This window comes from Ambystoma mexicanum, chromosome 2p (assembly GCF_040938575.1).
Source record: "Ambystoma mexicanum isolate Mex_15411 chromosome 2p, UKY_AmexF1_1, whole genome shotgun sequence".
In the NCBI taxonomy this organism is placed as follows: domain Eukaryota; kingdom Metazoa; phylum Chordata; class Amphibia; order Caudata; family Ambystomatidae; genus Ambystoma; species Ambystoma mexicanum.
In genome coordinates this window covers 1,367,986,759-1,368,002,787 of record NC_090923.1, presented here as the reverse complement: position 1 = coordinate 1,368,002,787, position 16,029 = coordinate 1,367,986,759, and the positions used below count along the sequence as shown (strand labels likewise).

The 16,029-nt window shown below is 47.5% G+C and overlaps 1 protein-coding gene across 11 annotated transcripts in view; it reads left to right on the top strand.

The window, feature by feature from the left end:
* The window catches only part of USP22 (ubiquitin specific peptidase 22), a 1,065,482-nt gene that overhangs the window by 889,447 nt on the left and 160,006 nt on the right, over positions 1-16,029 (top strand). The window lies entirely within an intron of this gene.

The window sequence follows — 16,029 nt, the reverse complement described above, 5'->3', positions numbered from 1 at the left end:
TGCTGTCGCTCGGGGTTAACTCTGCACTGCTGGGGTCCTCGCATGTGCAGGGGAGCCCGTTGTGAACTGGACTCCGCTGGGCACTTGTCCCGTTCGGACTGCTCTTCCTGGAAGCTCTTCCCCCTGAATCTTCTGTCCTCGCTCTCAAATAACCAGGTCCTGTGACTGTCCGAAGCACCGATCAAACTCTGCACCTGCAGCGCCCAGCTTGCAGTCTTCATTAACGGTTTGCAGGCCTGTGCTCGACCGAACTGCTTTGGTGAAGTGCTTATTGCCCGGCCGGGAGAGACGCTAATGTACATTTTCCTGTGCCAACCGCCATCTTGGAATCCTCTAGATAGTGACATTTCAACCGTACAGCTGTAAGTTCCTTCTTGATGAGTTGTAGCTCCCGCCCATGTTCCATTGTTGTATCCTCTAGGCCCCATAGTCTTGTCTCGACCTTAGTTATTTGGCCGCTTTCCTTATCCAGCTTGATGCATAAGGAGTTGATCGTAGAGCCAATATCCTCCAGTTTAGTGTTCATCGTAGCAAATCCAGCTTGCGTTGCAGCCATGTGTGGGTCCATGTTGGGGGCACAGGGTGGCCACCATTTAGCCCAGCAGAGGCAGCATCACTCATCCCAACCTCATGAGAGGTACTTGTGAACAAGTCCATCGGGCTGCTACGGTTTTTGCTTCTGTCCTTGGTCATGTTGGCAATGATCTGATGTTGCGCAAAGGAGTATGACCACAGCCCCAGGGCACCCCACCTTACAATTCACACCGGGCCACCCTTATCCAGTTATGAGGTATTCTTCCCCTGCTTTCAGCCGTCACTCCAGTATCACCCCCAGCTCCTGATCACACTCACCCGGCAATGACCGGGACCTTCGTGCCAGCCCCTCTCCAACACACCAGTCTGGGCTCACTCGTCAGCTGAGGGCCCAAATTCATGTTCCGTCCCAGTAGTAGTTTGAGGGGAAGTCAGCTCCACAATCCGTTTTCCAAGGAGGCACTCTGCGTATCCTACAGATTTTATAGCGTGAGAGCGGCCCGGCTCTGGTTTGTATACCACTCAAATTGTTGGGATGCCCACCAGCAGCACAGCCTGGCCAGAGGACGTCACACATCTGGTGCCGCCCGCGGCTCCAGACCTCGGATCTCGGGGTGTAAAGCACAGCTATACTGCGGGGCTCTGACACCCCCGTCCCCACAAATCCCGCTCCCCTGTGTTTGCCTGTGGTAAGCACTTCCCGGCGTCGTGTTTTCCGACATGCACCAGCCAACTGACTCCACAGTTCCAGTGAGGAGACAATAGAGGCAACGCTCGCACTCGGTATGCAGCCATTTCAAAACCAATTGAGCAGAAACTCGGTCATTCTACCCATGCCACTGTCAGGTTAGGATTCCGTTCAATCTGTTACAGGATATTTTCTGTGACGGATATTTCTGGACCCAGAGCTATCTGCTCAGGGCAGCCATTACCGTTGCTGCTCAGAAGCATTCCCCCTGTTGCAGATACTTTCAATTGAGGACTGGGACAACCCCCTAAGATTTATTTTTGGATCCCTGCAGCGGTTATGGAAGTCGCCCACTAGAGCCAAGAATCTGAAGGAGAACAATTTAGTTAAGACCTCTGCTGCCGACAACCATCATTGCACAAGCGATCTACTGGCGAAACTTTGCTGCAACCAGGGAAGACCCTTGACAGTTACTTCCTGCCTTGGATTGGTGAGATCAACCAGTCCTGCATCACTATTGTGCTGTCTGTAGGGTCCCAGGACCATCCTGTGGTCTGTCCATCCACTGGCCTGCCCTCTGCTGCAGCTGCTGTTGCTGTCCGGAAATGGATCTTGGGACTCTGCAGATCCTCTTCCAGTGCAAGATCGCGGTCTTACCTGCATGAGGAGGGCTATGTTTTCGAGGTTGTTCTTTCCTGCTGCCATAAAACGACCTTGCTGACCCATGACCAGGGTTTCTTCGCAGCTGAATTTCAACTGCCAAAGCCTTTGGGTGGGAGGGGGCAAGGGTTGGGGTGGGGGTGGGGGTGGAGGTGGTGTGAGGATGAGGGGAGGATCACTCCTTTGTGTAGCTTTTGTCCTGTGGTGCCTGGCCTGTCCTGCTGCAAGTCTGCTAGAATCGTCTTAGAACTGCAGCTTGGAACCACCACCACCTAACTAGACCCATCCATCCGGATACCACCTTTAGTCATTTCAACTGCGACCCCTGAACTCCCACTGTTGGCATCAACGGTGACCCCAGCAATTTGGAGGACCCCAAGGGGGTGGTCACTTGGAAAATCCGGAGCATGGGGTTCAGTGCATTTACCGCTCGCTTTTGGTACACCTCTCCCCTATAACAATTGCATGGGCACAAATTTAACTCTCCCTTTACCTGGCTCTCACAGCCAGGTAAAGGGAACTCTGTGGAGTTCGGATTTAGGATTTTCCCCAGGGTAACCCCTATTGAAATAGATTTGGGAGTGTACCCGTGATTTTGTCCATTTCTCTATTTCAAAAAAGTGTTTTTTAAAATGAATGTCTTTCCTGTTGGCTGTAGCAAAAATGTGTGTGGAACTTTAAGACTTCCTACTCATTTAAGGTACTTTGCATGGGTATTATAGCTCGGTGGCAATGCGCTTGTCCTAGAAGCAAGATGACGCAGAGCACCACAGGTTCCAATCCGAGGTCAACGCTTAGAAACCTCTTCGGTATTAAGCACGTTATAAATAAATATACAAGTATCTCCATCTTAAACCTTTATTGACTCTGGAACACTTGCCAGATGGAGGAGGGTCTGCTTAAGTTGGTTGCCTGCCTCATATTTATAGGGTATGGTGTATATATGTTGAATTGCTGCCTTTGTATCCCTTCTTTTGTTGCATTGTTTTATTGAACTGCTTTATAATGTGTTTAGAAATTGTACCATCTTTCAGATGACCAACTGTGTGTTTCTGGGGCTTGTTAATCTACTTAGATTCACATACTTTGCATAGGCCGCCATCTAGTCGTTGTTGCGGAGTATTACATATGGTTTATTTGTAATAAGTGTCAATTGGGGCATACTTGTATCACTAGCCGTGCTGTGTGTGTCACTAGCCCCGTTCTGTGTGTACTAGTACCCATGGTCCTTGATGCGTCTGCGTCCTTGATTGGTCCTTTTCTGCCACAGGGGTTGGATGCTAAACGCAGAGTCTGTTGATCGAACAGCTGCGGAGCCCTAACCACGCCGAAATACTCATCCAAAAGCAGAAACGAGAGTGGCGGGGTAGTGAACAAACAGAAATGCGCGACATGCCGAAAAGGTGTTGCAGTAGGGAGAGTGGGGGATGGATAACATTGATCATGCTTTGGAGAATGCCTTCAACACCCATCGTAGATTGACATATAACAATTAAGTTGCTTGCTTCCAATCATCGCAATGTAGTAAACTGTTTTGCACATGCTATAATATGAAGTTCCCTTGGAAGGACACACACCACGTGTGTACCAGCTGCCATCCAAGGGACCACGACGAGTCTCTGTTAAAGGCCTGTAGGTGCTTTAAACCAACAACGTTAGAGGGGCTTTGAACCAAAAGGTGGGCAGCCTACGCAACTCAGGCAGAAAAGAAATTGGGCAGGTTGACAGTTAACAGGAAGACTTTGAGGCGGAGGAAACCAGCATCAGCTTTGTTAGCAAAGCCGAGGAACAAGACATTTAGGAAACCTCGAAGGTATCCTCCTGGCCGACCTCCACCCCCCCTCCGCCCCAACTCCATAGGGCCGATGTCGGGTCATGCTCTGGACACAACCCCATGCGTACATAAGGCTGCACAAAACCCAAAAGACTGACCAAACTCGAGCACACAGTCGTCTGACGCCTCAAGTCAGGCCATTGAGCAGGCACACACAAACATAAGGGCTCATATTTGGACAGGTTCGAAACAGAAGCCACAATTCTGACTTTTACACGCAGCTGTAGAAGGGGATAGGGTACCTTATCTTCTGCCATGCAGAAAAAAGGTACCCCAGATGTAATGCATTTAGAAAAGGAAATGGGAACACAATCCTCACAGGAAACTCAATGGGCCGAGGACACATTCTCTAACCTCATGGGGAAATTTGAATCTTGTGGATTTGTTGGACTACCAACAAAAAGAAAGGGGGTACCCCTTTTTGATATAACTACTAAAAAGGCTAAAATAGTAGCTCAATCAAGACATAAGGCCTCATCAGAGCCTTGGCGGTATCCTAGCAGTAAATCTGCTGGGATACCGCCAATGCAAATGGCGCTACTGCAATTGGGTCCAGCACTATTAGCGCCGGATCCTGAGTTGTGGTAAGACTGTTAATCCCCACTTATTAAAAGTCCATAGGATTCTATGGGGCAGTATTGGCGCTATTACCGCTGGCGCAAATAGTGCTGCGTTTATAGCGCCACAAATGGGCGGAAAGTGGAGAATTGTACCTCCCAGCAAAAAGCTGGTGGCAAACCTCCAACTTTCCACCCAAACTATGGCTTGGGCAGAGCGGTAAGGCAGCGTTTCTGCTGCATTTTTGCCACTTAGCCCAACCCCTCATGAGGCCCATAGTGGAGGAGGAAATGTATTCGGAGGAGGTGTTCCTTGAATAGGAGGATGAAAACAGAAATTTTTCCAGATGACTATACCATGCTATCTCTAGAAATAACTGAACCTCATCCTCTCCTGCAGAGGACCTAGTTTTATATGGTGACCTATTGAAGACGGCAGCTAAAAGGTTTAACATAAAAATCAGTCAGAGCCACAAGAAGAGGCTGATTTCAATGAGCATATCCTCGGAAAAAGTCTGCTTCACAGGCTATTCCTTAATTAAAAAGTGTAGTGAAGAGAATTACATCGTCCTTTGCAAATGGGCCACCATCTAGTGGTTGGTATGTATAATTGCACGTTGTTTTTTTGGAATCGATGAAGGGGGCGTTGAAAGTGGTGTACCTGTAACACTTTCCCTGCTCTTAGAATACTGATGATCCTTCACGTGTCGGTGTTCTCAGATTGTTTTCTGACGTGTAGAATGTTGTCTCACCTGTACATGTGTGAACGTGCCCTTTTGTATGGGAGGATGGGTGAGTGCGTGCAATTCTAGAAAGATAAAAGCTCCAGAAAGATGGTTACATTACTCGTAATATTGGTCTTCTGGGGCTTGTGAATCTGCTTAGATTCACATGCTTTGCATAGGCCACCATCTATTGATTGGTGTAGATGTTAACATAAGTGTGTTTAGAGCTATTTAGTATTATTCCGTTTTACTTGCTTAGTCTTTTTTAAATTCGAATACATTTGGTATTTTTATAAAATCTTTTTGGAACTCCATTAGTTGGCGGTTTTGAAGGTTTATCTGTACTTGCGCACCAGCACCTGATCGTCTAAGTCTGATTTACAGCTCAGCCTAAACTACGATGTGACATTGTTTAGACAAAGTGTGAAAGGCCTGTGCTCATCAACTAGGTTGGCCTTGCAGAAACCTCAAACATGTCTTGGTCATCTGAAAATCCCTCCTAGAAGTACAGATAACGGATTCCAACCCTAGCAGTGGCATAGCTCAGTTTTCATGGATCAGGTTGTATACTGCATACTATATTCTACTCTGGTGGATACCTCAGGGGATTTTGGGACTTGTTTTGTGATGTGTTGGCTGCCAATTCTATGTCCTGATATCAGCAAGATGGCAAAGTGGATTCAGTCTCCCTTGGAGGCATGCTTATAAAATTAAGGTAACTGCTTTCAACCCTCCAAGAAACCTTGGCCACCCTAAATAGACATTGGCACGTAAACGGCAGTCCATCCGACTTGGAAAGCAGCCTTTCGGTATTCAGAGATTGATGAAATATAAGTGCAATTGAGTTGAATTTTCAGAGTGGGCCCTTTGGGCAGATTCTGAGAGGTCACCCTGTTTTGGTGAACATGTAAAGACCGTAATGTCTAGCCAACCATTATCTGGCTAGTGTGAGTGAACAGCTAGGCTTGGTGTGAGAGTACCAAAAGTTTCAGTTAAGCACACAGGGTACTCGTAATACAAGTTGGGCAGAATATATAAAATGGTTATTTATGACTTCTTGGACACATTTGTTACAATGAAAAAGTACAGGTAAGCAACACATTAAAAAGTTCACTTCGACTATAGGCTAATTCACTGTGGTTGCTCTGCTAAGGGCACTAACACTTTACTTTAGAGAACAGTTAGATTAGTTTCAGAATACTGTAGGATAACAAAGCATGTTAAAGGATATTTTTACCGTGCATTGTCCCCAATGGAGTGGTCCCCTGGTGGCTCTGAAACGGGCAGGGAGGGTGAGTTAGTGGGAATAAGCAGAGAAAAAGTTCAAGAGAGCAGTGATGTTCCTTTGGCAGCCTCAACCCGGTTAACACCGTTCGCTGAGCTTGGGGCGTTTTCTGGTTGGTAGTCGGTGTGTGCTGTTGTGCAAGTCTGTGCGGTTTGTTTTGTTGCAGTGTAGTGATGTTTGTGCAGATTGTTATGCTATAAGGATGTGGTTGTTTGGTTAGAGTTTGAGAGGTGTATGAAGAGGGGTGAAATTGGTGGATTGGTTGATTGTCATCGCTGTCTAGAAGCGACGTGCAAACTTCCACATTCCCTCCAGGTGCTGTGGGCGAACATCCCTGCACCTCCATCCAGATCCGGCACCGGCCGACACCAACAACCCCTTCCAAACATGACACTCATCAACATTTACAACTGTGTCCAAGTTCTGCTCCCGCCCATCGCTGACAAACCTGTCTGTATGTGAGGCAAGGAAGCTTTTGTGATTCCATCGAAATTTGGCCCCTATATCATCCCTCTGCAAAAAGATGTAGAATCCCTTGCTAAGAAGGGATGGGTGAAGCTGCATTCAATGCAGCCTACCAATAAACGCCTGGATGTCAAGTATAGGCAGGCGGAGGGGGACTCCCTTATTCTGTCAACCGCATTCGTCAGTTATAGCTGCGGCCTCCCTCTAATCCAAAGCACAGTATTAGTCAGCGGTTCCAACCTCAGCACTCCTAGGCAAGGAGGAAAATCTGTTGGAATCCTACGGCAAAAAGATTTACTCTGCCACACTCAATCTGCGCCAGGCCAATGCTGATGCTGGCAGCAGTGAATCCAGAACTGTGGAGGGAAATTGCGGACTTCCTCTCGGAACTCCATGCGCAGTGTCGGGCGCGCTTCAGGGCCGGATTTGCAGAGGCCAAAATTGTGACCCAAGATATGGAGTCTATAGTTGGTAGACACAGCAGGTAGAGCGATCTGTATCGCTACGGATATGAGGACAGTTTGGCTCAAGGCGACCAAGTGTAACCCTGTTGTGCAGGAGCGCATTCTAGATGTGCCATTGGAGAGGATGGGGGTATTTGACAAAAAGAATAGCTCTAAAACAGCTAAATCCTTGTCAATCCTGACAGTTCACGCCCAAAGCCTATAGCCAGAGTCGCCTTCTCTCGGATAAAAAGTTGTGACATCATCCAGATACACCAGTCTCCGGGTGGGGGGCAGGCTTGTCCTGCACTTTGCTGCATGGCAGGCAAGGTTCGCTGACTCATGGACCCTCTCTGTAGTCTACACGGGCTTCCGCTTGCATTTCCTCTTTCCTCCCCACCAGTCCCACAGATTGGGACAGTAACTCTTTTGGGGGAAATCCGCTCCCTTATCACGAGTCAGGCAGTGGAGGAGATTCCAACTTAGCAACGAGGCATGGGCTTCTATTCCCGAATGTTCGCCCTTCAGAAGAAGAGCCAGGCTGGCCTGAGTTGTTATAGACCTTTCTTACTTGAAACTTTCCCTACCCCTTCAAAAGTTCAAGATGGTTACTCCAGTGCTTATTGCGCAGACTATGTGGGGGAGACTGGATGTGCGCTCTGTATCTGAAGGATGCTTACCTGCACGTCCCCATTTGGGCGCCCCATTGTTTTTTTCCAGAGGTTCAGGATTGTGTGCTTTAATTTTCAGTACAAGGTCCTCTTTATCCATACCTTGACGACTGGCTTATCAGAGCAGAGTCTCCAGCGGCAGTACGTCCCACAGCTTCAGCACTTATGCACATGCTATACTATCTGAGGTTCTCGAACAACCTCAAGAAGTCAGTTACTCCCCACTCAGTCCTCACCATTCCTGGGCTTAATTTGGGATACAAGGGCAGAGAGGACCTTCCCCTCAGCAGACAAGATCACAGTTATCAAGAAGGCCACTAGACATTTTCTCAGCAGACTAGTAACCTCAGCATGGTGGTACCAGCACCTGTTATGAATAATTGCGGCTTGTCTCCTGGAAGTGCCACACACAAGACTCAAAATGAGGACACTGCAGCTACATTTCTCAGCCACTTGGATTAGGAGACTGGCTCCCAGGCAGCCCTGGTCAGCATACCACAGCACCTACAACGGACCTGCAGTGCAGAGACCACCCTGGTAGTAGACCATTCAGGCAGCCTTCTCCAGAGATGACCACTACGACGGACTCATGCCTAGATGGATGAGGGGGCTACACTGAACAACCACAGTGTACATGGAGTATGGTCACGACAGGAACAGTTGGAACACATCAACTGTCTCCAGATGATGGCCATCTGGCTGGCGCTCAAAGCGTTCCTACCCATTATCGGCAGCAAGTCTGTATGCACAAAGACGGACGGCTATACCTGTATGTGTTACATCAACAATCAGGGAGGTACCAGGTCTCTTCCTCTCTGCAGGCTGTCCGACATTTAAGAGTGGTCACTGTCGAACAACATTTATCTGTCAGCGGTCCATCTTCCGGGAGAATCCAACTTGGAAGCGACAGGCTCAGCGGGCTGGGGATCTACAACAAAGAGTGGCAGTTAAACAAGTTCTTGGGGGGGGGCCTTCGACAGGTGTGGCCTTCCCCAGGTAGACCTATTCGCGACCATGAGCAACAGGAACTGCCACCAGTTTGCTTCATGGCTAGGACAAGGCAGGGGATCGATGGGGGGGATGCAATGCAGATTCCTTGGAATTACCTGAATGCATACGCTTTTCCCCCACTCCGCTGATTCACAGAGTCATCTACAAGGTCAGGAGAACTTTCGGCTCATCCTGATTATAGCCCTGTGGTTGCCGGCAAAACCTTGGCTCTCAGAACTTCTCGGACTGGTGGATCAGCCCATGGTAGGCCTCCTGTTGGGCCCAGCCCACTTACTGTTGCAGCAGGGGGACACAGTGGTTCACCCCGCTGCACAGAAGTTAGCCTTGGCAGCTTGGTTACTAAACAGATCACTCTGAGTCATCTACACTTGTTACACCACAACCTGGCCATCATACAAGGGGCAAGAAGCGACTCCACCAGGAGTCAATACAGGAGCAAGTGGACAAGGTTCTGTCACTGTGCCAAGACCAACAAGATTGACCCGCTGACATGCTCACTGGACAATGTGCTATCCTTCTCTGTGCAACTGGCCCTTTCAGGTGTACAGGTGGACACCTGCCGTATATATCTGGCGGCCATAGAGGCATACAAGAGATCCAGAGATGACATTTTCTGCTCCTCTAAACTGGTGGTAAAAAGGCACTTGACAGGTCTGACCAGATTAGATCCTCAGTTCAAACGTCCGCATCCGGTCTGGGACCTTAATGTGGTACTGGGCGTCCTAGCACACAAACCCTTCGGACTCATGGCGTCAGCAGACATCAGGTTTGTTACTATCAAGACGGCCCTACTGGTTGGCCTTATATCAGCACGCTGGATCAGCAAAATTCAGGCCCTTGTGGCATCAGACATATACATTTCAACGGCACAAGGTGGTGCTTAGGACGCATCCTGCCCTTCTCCCTAAAGTTGTTCCACCTTTCACCTCAACAAGGAGATCATACTCCCAAAATTCTTTGCAGGTCCCAAGGATGCGGCGCAGAAAGTATTGCACTGGATGGATGTCAGGTGTGCCCTAAGATTTTATCTGGACAAAGACATTCTGTAAATTAGAGGCTTTGTCACTTTTGGTGGGTCAAAACCAGGCTGTCAGGCCTCCAAGGCTTCCATAGCAAGGTGGATAGTGATGGCCATCAAAGAGGCATCTGAGGGGCAGCACAGACAGTTGCCAGCAAAAATGCATGCCACGTCATCAGAGCCAAGGCCACAGCTGTGTGTTTCCAAAGACACGTCCTATGGCAGACGATCAGCAAGGCGGCTACTTGGGCTTCCCCATTGGGCTTTTTGCAAACACTACTGCTTGGATGCTAGCGCCAGGTCGGACACATTTGGCCAGGCATTGTTGAAGAACTTGTTTTCTTAGAGGGGCAACGCTCATCCACCTCAGTTATAATTGCCCATACTGTATGGTGGAAAGATGACTAGACGTTGGAGTAATTATACGTTACTCACCGTAGTGACTAACGTACTCTTAGTCCGCTTTCCTCCATACATACCCCCATCCCTCCCCCATAATAGCTCAGTGTCGTTAGGCAATCCTAATATTGTCGACACGTCAAAGGGAACTGAGGAGTGGCGCCGGAGGCCGCAGTCAGGGGAGCGCATGCTCCCAGGGCCGTGCCCCTGCCTGCATTTAAATTTAAAGGGGAAGACAAGTTATTCTGGATAAAAAGATTGTTTCCCGTCCCTATCCAGGGACGCCCATACAATATGGAGGGAAAGGGACTATGGACTAGGAGTACCTTTAGTCACTACAGTGAATAATTTATACTTTCTCTGATACCCAGTGGAGCACTAGCGTTTCAATGGAAGAGGAGCTCCAGACAGGGTAAGCAATCCTTTTGACACAATGTTGCGCGCAGGAACAAAGCACGTCCTTGCCCCTGTCATGACGATCCGCATGAAACCTGCTGCCAAGTGCAATTCCTGGTATGACTCCGACCTGACCTCTCCTAAAATGCTAAAATGCAAGTGAAGAGCAGCTGAGCGGAAGTGGTAGGCTTCGAGCACATCCTCTGAAAAAGTTGCCTGCCGCCTGCTCCAGAGGCAATATAAACTCTATATGCTCGAAGAAGAGGGACTATATCCCAGCCTGCAACTGTGCAGCCACTAACACTGATGAACCTTTCCAAATCTGCTAGGAACTCGCACACCCGACTTCAGTTTCCACTTCTCCTCTGCCTTCCCTGGACCTCTGCACTTCTCTGGCCTCTCACTTAATTTCTAAAACTCAGGACATCTGCTCCTCAGTCTCCCCTCCTCTCGTCCTCACCACACTCCCTCTACTGCTATAAGGCCTCTCTTGGCCCCACTCTCCCCTCCTACTCTCCTCTTTTCTCCCATACACCTGGTGAGGTTCTAGACAAGGTCTCTCCATGAAATTCTCATCCAAACATGTGCTCCCCTGCTCCTCCAGAACCATCCAGGACAACATTGTCTCCCTTGCACCATCGTTGGTGGTTTCTGCAATCACTCCTTTGCCACTTGATCCTTCCCCTCACTCCTCAAGCACTCCCTTGTGCATCATCTCCTCAAAAAGCCTTCTACCAACCCCTACTGTCCGAAAACTATCGTCCTATCTCCATTACCCCCTTCATGCGCAGACTCTTGGAGAAGCTGGCCATCTCCCAGTTTATCCACCACTCTGAATCTGTTGCTAGTCTCCACGACCACCAGTCTGGCTTCAGAGATGCCAGAGGCATGGAAACTGCTCTCCTGAACACCCGTGAAGATCTGCTCTCTAATCTTGATTCCAGCTCTCGTTCCGTTCTCATCCTTCTCGACTTTTCCTCCGCCCTTGATATGGTCAATCATCATATCATAAGTCTTTTATAACGTGCCTGTACACAAGTGTTTCTAGGCACGATCATGCCACCTTGATCAACTCTGTGATACCCTTGGCATCACAGAGCTGGCTCTGGACTGGTTGACCTCCTTTCTCTTGGACTGACCTTCTGAGGTTCAACTGGGCTATTTTCTCTCCACCATCTCACTCTCCACCTGCAGAGTTCCTTAGACCTCTATCCTCTCGCCTTTGCTTTTCAACACCTACTTGCCACCACTAGCCCATCTGAGCTCCACCTTCTCTCCTAACTTCTAGTGGTATGCGGAGGACACGCAGATCTCCTTCAAGCTTCCCTCCTCTGCCTCCTCCTCTTCCATTCGTGACTGCCTGTCTGCTGTTCAGGCATGGTGCACTAACAATCTCGGGCTTAATGCCAGAAAGACCGAGATCCTGTTCCTTGGAATCCCTGCCCCTTTTTCTTGCCCACACTCTGGCCGCCCTCCATGGGCCCCTTCGCCTCACCCTCCTGTGAGGCAAAAAACCTCGGTGTCATCTTGGACTCCTCTCTCCTTCTCTCCTCACATTACAGACCTTTCCAAGAAGGCCCACTTTCAGCTGCACCTCCTGAGGCATTCTCCCTTTCCTCACCTTCCACCAGAAACTCAATGTCTCCAGAGCTCTGGTTCTCTCCAGGCTGGACTAATGCAACAGCCTCTTCCTCAATCTGCCTAAAACCTCCCTTCACTCCCTACAACTAATCAAGAATAGGACCCCCCCCCCTCCTTAACCTGCACTTGGCCTCTGGGTCCCTCCTCCTGCATTAGCCCGACTGGGCCTGCACGGTTACCAGACATTTCATCGAAAAAAATTGGTCGACTGGACAAATGGTCGAACCAATTTCGTCAAACCAAATGGTCGATATTTTTTATTTTTACCCTTTTTTCCCTAAACTACAACCTTAAAAATAAATATATAAATTAAAAAAAAATCGATAGTTTGGTTTTCGACGAAATTACGTCGACCAAATGTCCTGTCGACCAATTGTTGTCGGTGAAATGTCCGGACACCGACCTGCACCATTTGTAGCCCTTCCAGCCCCTTACCTTGCACTTGCTTGTGAACCTTCCATCCCCTGCGCACACTGTCTCCCTTGGCTCTGTCCACCTGGCCTCCCATGGCACTCTTCTCACGGGCCCTGCCGCCTTGGACTGCCACGTTCCCACCCCTCCACCCCGCACTTCCCTCTACTGCACTTGCACGTACCTAATGTCGCAAGCCTTTTAGGATAATTTTTGTTTTGCTCTCCCTGTTCCCCCTCCCTCTTGTCTTGCCTTGAGACACTTGTGTATAAGGTGCATTATAAATACCCTATTATGAGGGAGGATAGAATAAAGTAGTTGAGCTGAATATCCTCCTCAAAGGTTCACACATGGTCTGGGACATGCAAGCATGCTTACAGTATGACGACTTCTGTCTGTTAAAGCCTCTTTTCCTAAGAAAGCGAGAGCCTAAAACATGTTTACATATGCCAAAAGAGAAACACGTCAGAAGTGAGAGCTGTGAAAGCAAGCATTACTACACATTAGGTGAGCAGCCATCATCGCAAAGACATGGCAGTAAAGCCTCCCCACGCAAGTGCAAGAAACGGTGTTTAAACATGGCAGTTTGCAGTGCCTACTCAATGTTCTCCAGCATTGGATCTTTCATGGATTCACATGCTTAGAATATTCCCCGTCGTCAGACTGGGAACCCTCGGTACACATATATATAGTCATTTCCAATAGGAAAAAACTTCTGCCCTATCTGTTATGATGTAGCAGTATGCTAGGGGAGTACATACATCTTCATTTCCAAACTTAACCCTCAACACTTAACAGTAAGGTCATGTATGCACGGAACAATAAACAGCACATTTTATAATGGAGCAGAGCGTTCTCTGCACGGATGCCTTAGGGACGGATCAGTCCCCCAAAAGAGATACGCTTAACAAGGCAAGTGAAGTAGAAAGGCTTCACTTGTCAGTTGGAACAGGTTATAGACAATAGCAAAATGTTGGGTGTGTCCCATTGATATCTATGAATGGAAACGAGCAAAAGGACAATTGCTCCTAACAATAACAAAATAATGGTCCTGTTACAGTTCTGTGAATGTTGAGTGTATTTAATCAAAGTAAAAATAAAACTACACTGTTAACCACAATAATAAACCTACCCCAGCAAATGTAGACACTGATTATGGAAACATTTGTATGGAAGAAGCACTCTGTCTGGAATCTGAGGTAGACCAGCAGTAGTCTCTGCAGTAATGTTTAAAACCAGACAAGGAGATGGAACCACTTTTAGTATATTTATCAGATCTATGGGATTTTGATTTTTGCTGAACCTAATTTGATTGTTTTTTTTCATTAACCCCCCCCCCCGCACACGCACAGATGTGCAGTGAAATTCAATTAAAACAATTCTATCAAATCGAATTCAGCAAACAATGCTGCCCAGTAAACTACCTATGCCTCATCTTCTTGGGTGGCTCAACAGCTTCAAGATGAGCTTCTTGGCCTCTTCCAATGGGTCACACTGCTTTGAGTTGGCATTGAAACAGTCCAGTAAGTTAACCTAGGAGTTGAATCTTTGAGTGAAAGCCTAAATGAAATGGTACTAGGAGTAATGCATAGAATATTGAACAGTTATCGTCATTATGGCTTATCTTCCTCTTTGCATCCCACACAGCCTCTCGCCATAGTCTTGCTTAGGCTGATTAAGTGCTTGAGCATAATACAGGGGGGTTGTGGGCCATTCCCCCTCTGTGTGCTGTCAGTATGGCCAATATAGGGAAAGAGTTAGTGGCTGTTCTGGGAGTGAATGCTTTAGTTGAAGAAAGAGTAAAAAAATTGGTTTTTTGGGATATGGTTTGTTCCTTAATGCTCTTTTGCTGAATGTTTTTACCTAAATTGTTCTATTTTAAGAGCATATGGAAGTCCTTTTTTATATCCTTTAAATTAACCAGAAAACGTAAAATGTGGTCATTCTGTTATAGAATTGTTTTCTACCATGAACAGCCAACATTGCATGAGTTATGTACAACAAAATCTAATATCCTTGCAGTCCTTGGAAGAGGTCTTTGTCGCTTGGGTTAATGCCCCTACTCCATTGTACACCTCTGCTTCACCTCGGGCAGGCATAATCCCACAATAATGACATCACTTGCTCTATAATGCTTGAATATACACATACCCTTTGCTTTTATGGAGGGTTGCAGCCACCATACTGTACCTTTCTTAGATTAAGAGGTGAACCCTCACCGCTCCCATCTATACCCAATCCTTTCCTTCCCCAGTTATTTTTCATTTCTTTTTTCTTTGTGTAACAAATGCATTTTTGATTTGGAGGGAGTTTTATCTTTATTGTGTTGCTCAATTTTGGGCAGGTTTTTTCAGTTTATGGTCACAAACCTGTTTCCATCAGGTACAGTCTACCTCAAATGTAATGGCTGTCACAGCAGTGTATGGCTAGCAGTAACGCAGATTGTGGTTAAGCAGTTCAAGCAATCTCCACAGGGCAATCACACCAGCAAACTGAAGCCATAATTTGCTATTTTCTTGGTTGCATCTGCTTCCAGTTGATGATCCCAATGGGGAAATGGGCCTATTGCAATATGTCCAACAAAACCTTGTACAGTCTTTTACAGTTTTCAGTGTCACATGAGCATATAGTTCCTCCATGGGTCAGAGGAAGACCAGTTAACAGAAGGTATGCTAGACGAGAAGGATGGCTGATGAGTTCATACTAGTGTTCAGTAGATATTCTGTGCCGAGGAGTGAATATTAAAAGGTGAGAGAATGCTTCCAGATTGAAGAAGGGAGGCAGACCCTTGCATGAAGAAAGAAAAAGGGGAGCCTACTCCAGCTGAAGTGAGGCGTTGATGAGTACCTGGGAAAAGACCAGAGATATTTGGTAGGGATGGCCCTAGGATGTGTGGGGCCAAATGCAGCAAATTAAGTGCTGGGCCCTCAGCCGCTTGAAATGACATAACAGGAAGAAAGTTACTTACCTATACACAGTTCTTCACAACATAGCTTGAGTATTGCCATTCCCCAGGCCTGGAAATTCCAGACATTTTAAAATAACTGTACAGAAGTAAAACACATTTGTGAAATTGGATTTGCATGTAAATTGACAAGGGGGAAACACACAGGGGCTGCAGCAAGTTGAGTTAGGGTGGGGTGCATAAGGAGCCACAGGTGAAAAGGGAAGCCACTTCATTGCATGAAGTGTTATTCTTGGTGAGTGAGTGGTTATTGTATATGGTTTGGTATTCTCCTGAATAATAACTTTTTCCAGTTAAACATCGGGAGGGTCCCTCTGCCAGACAAA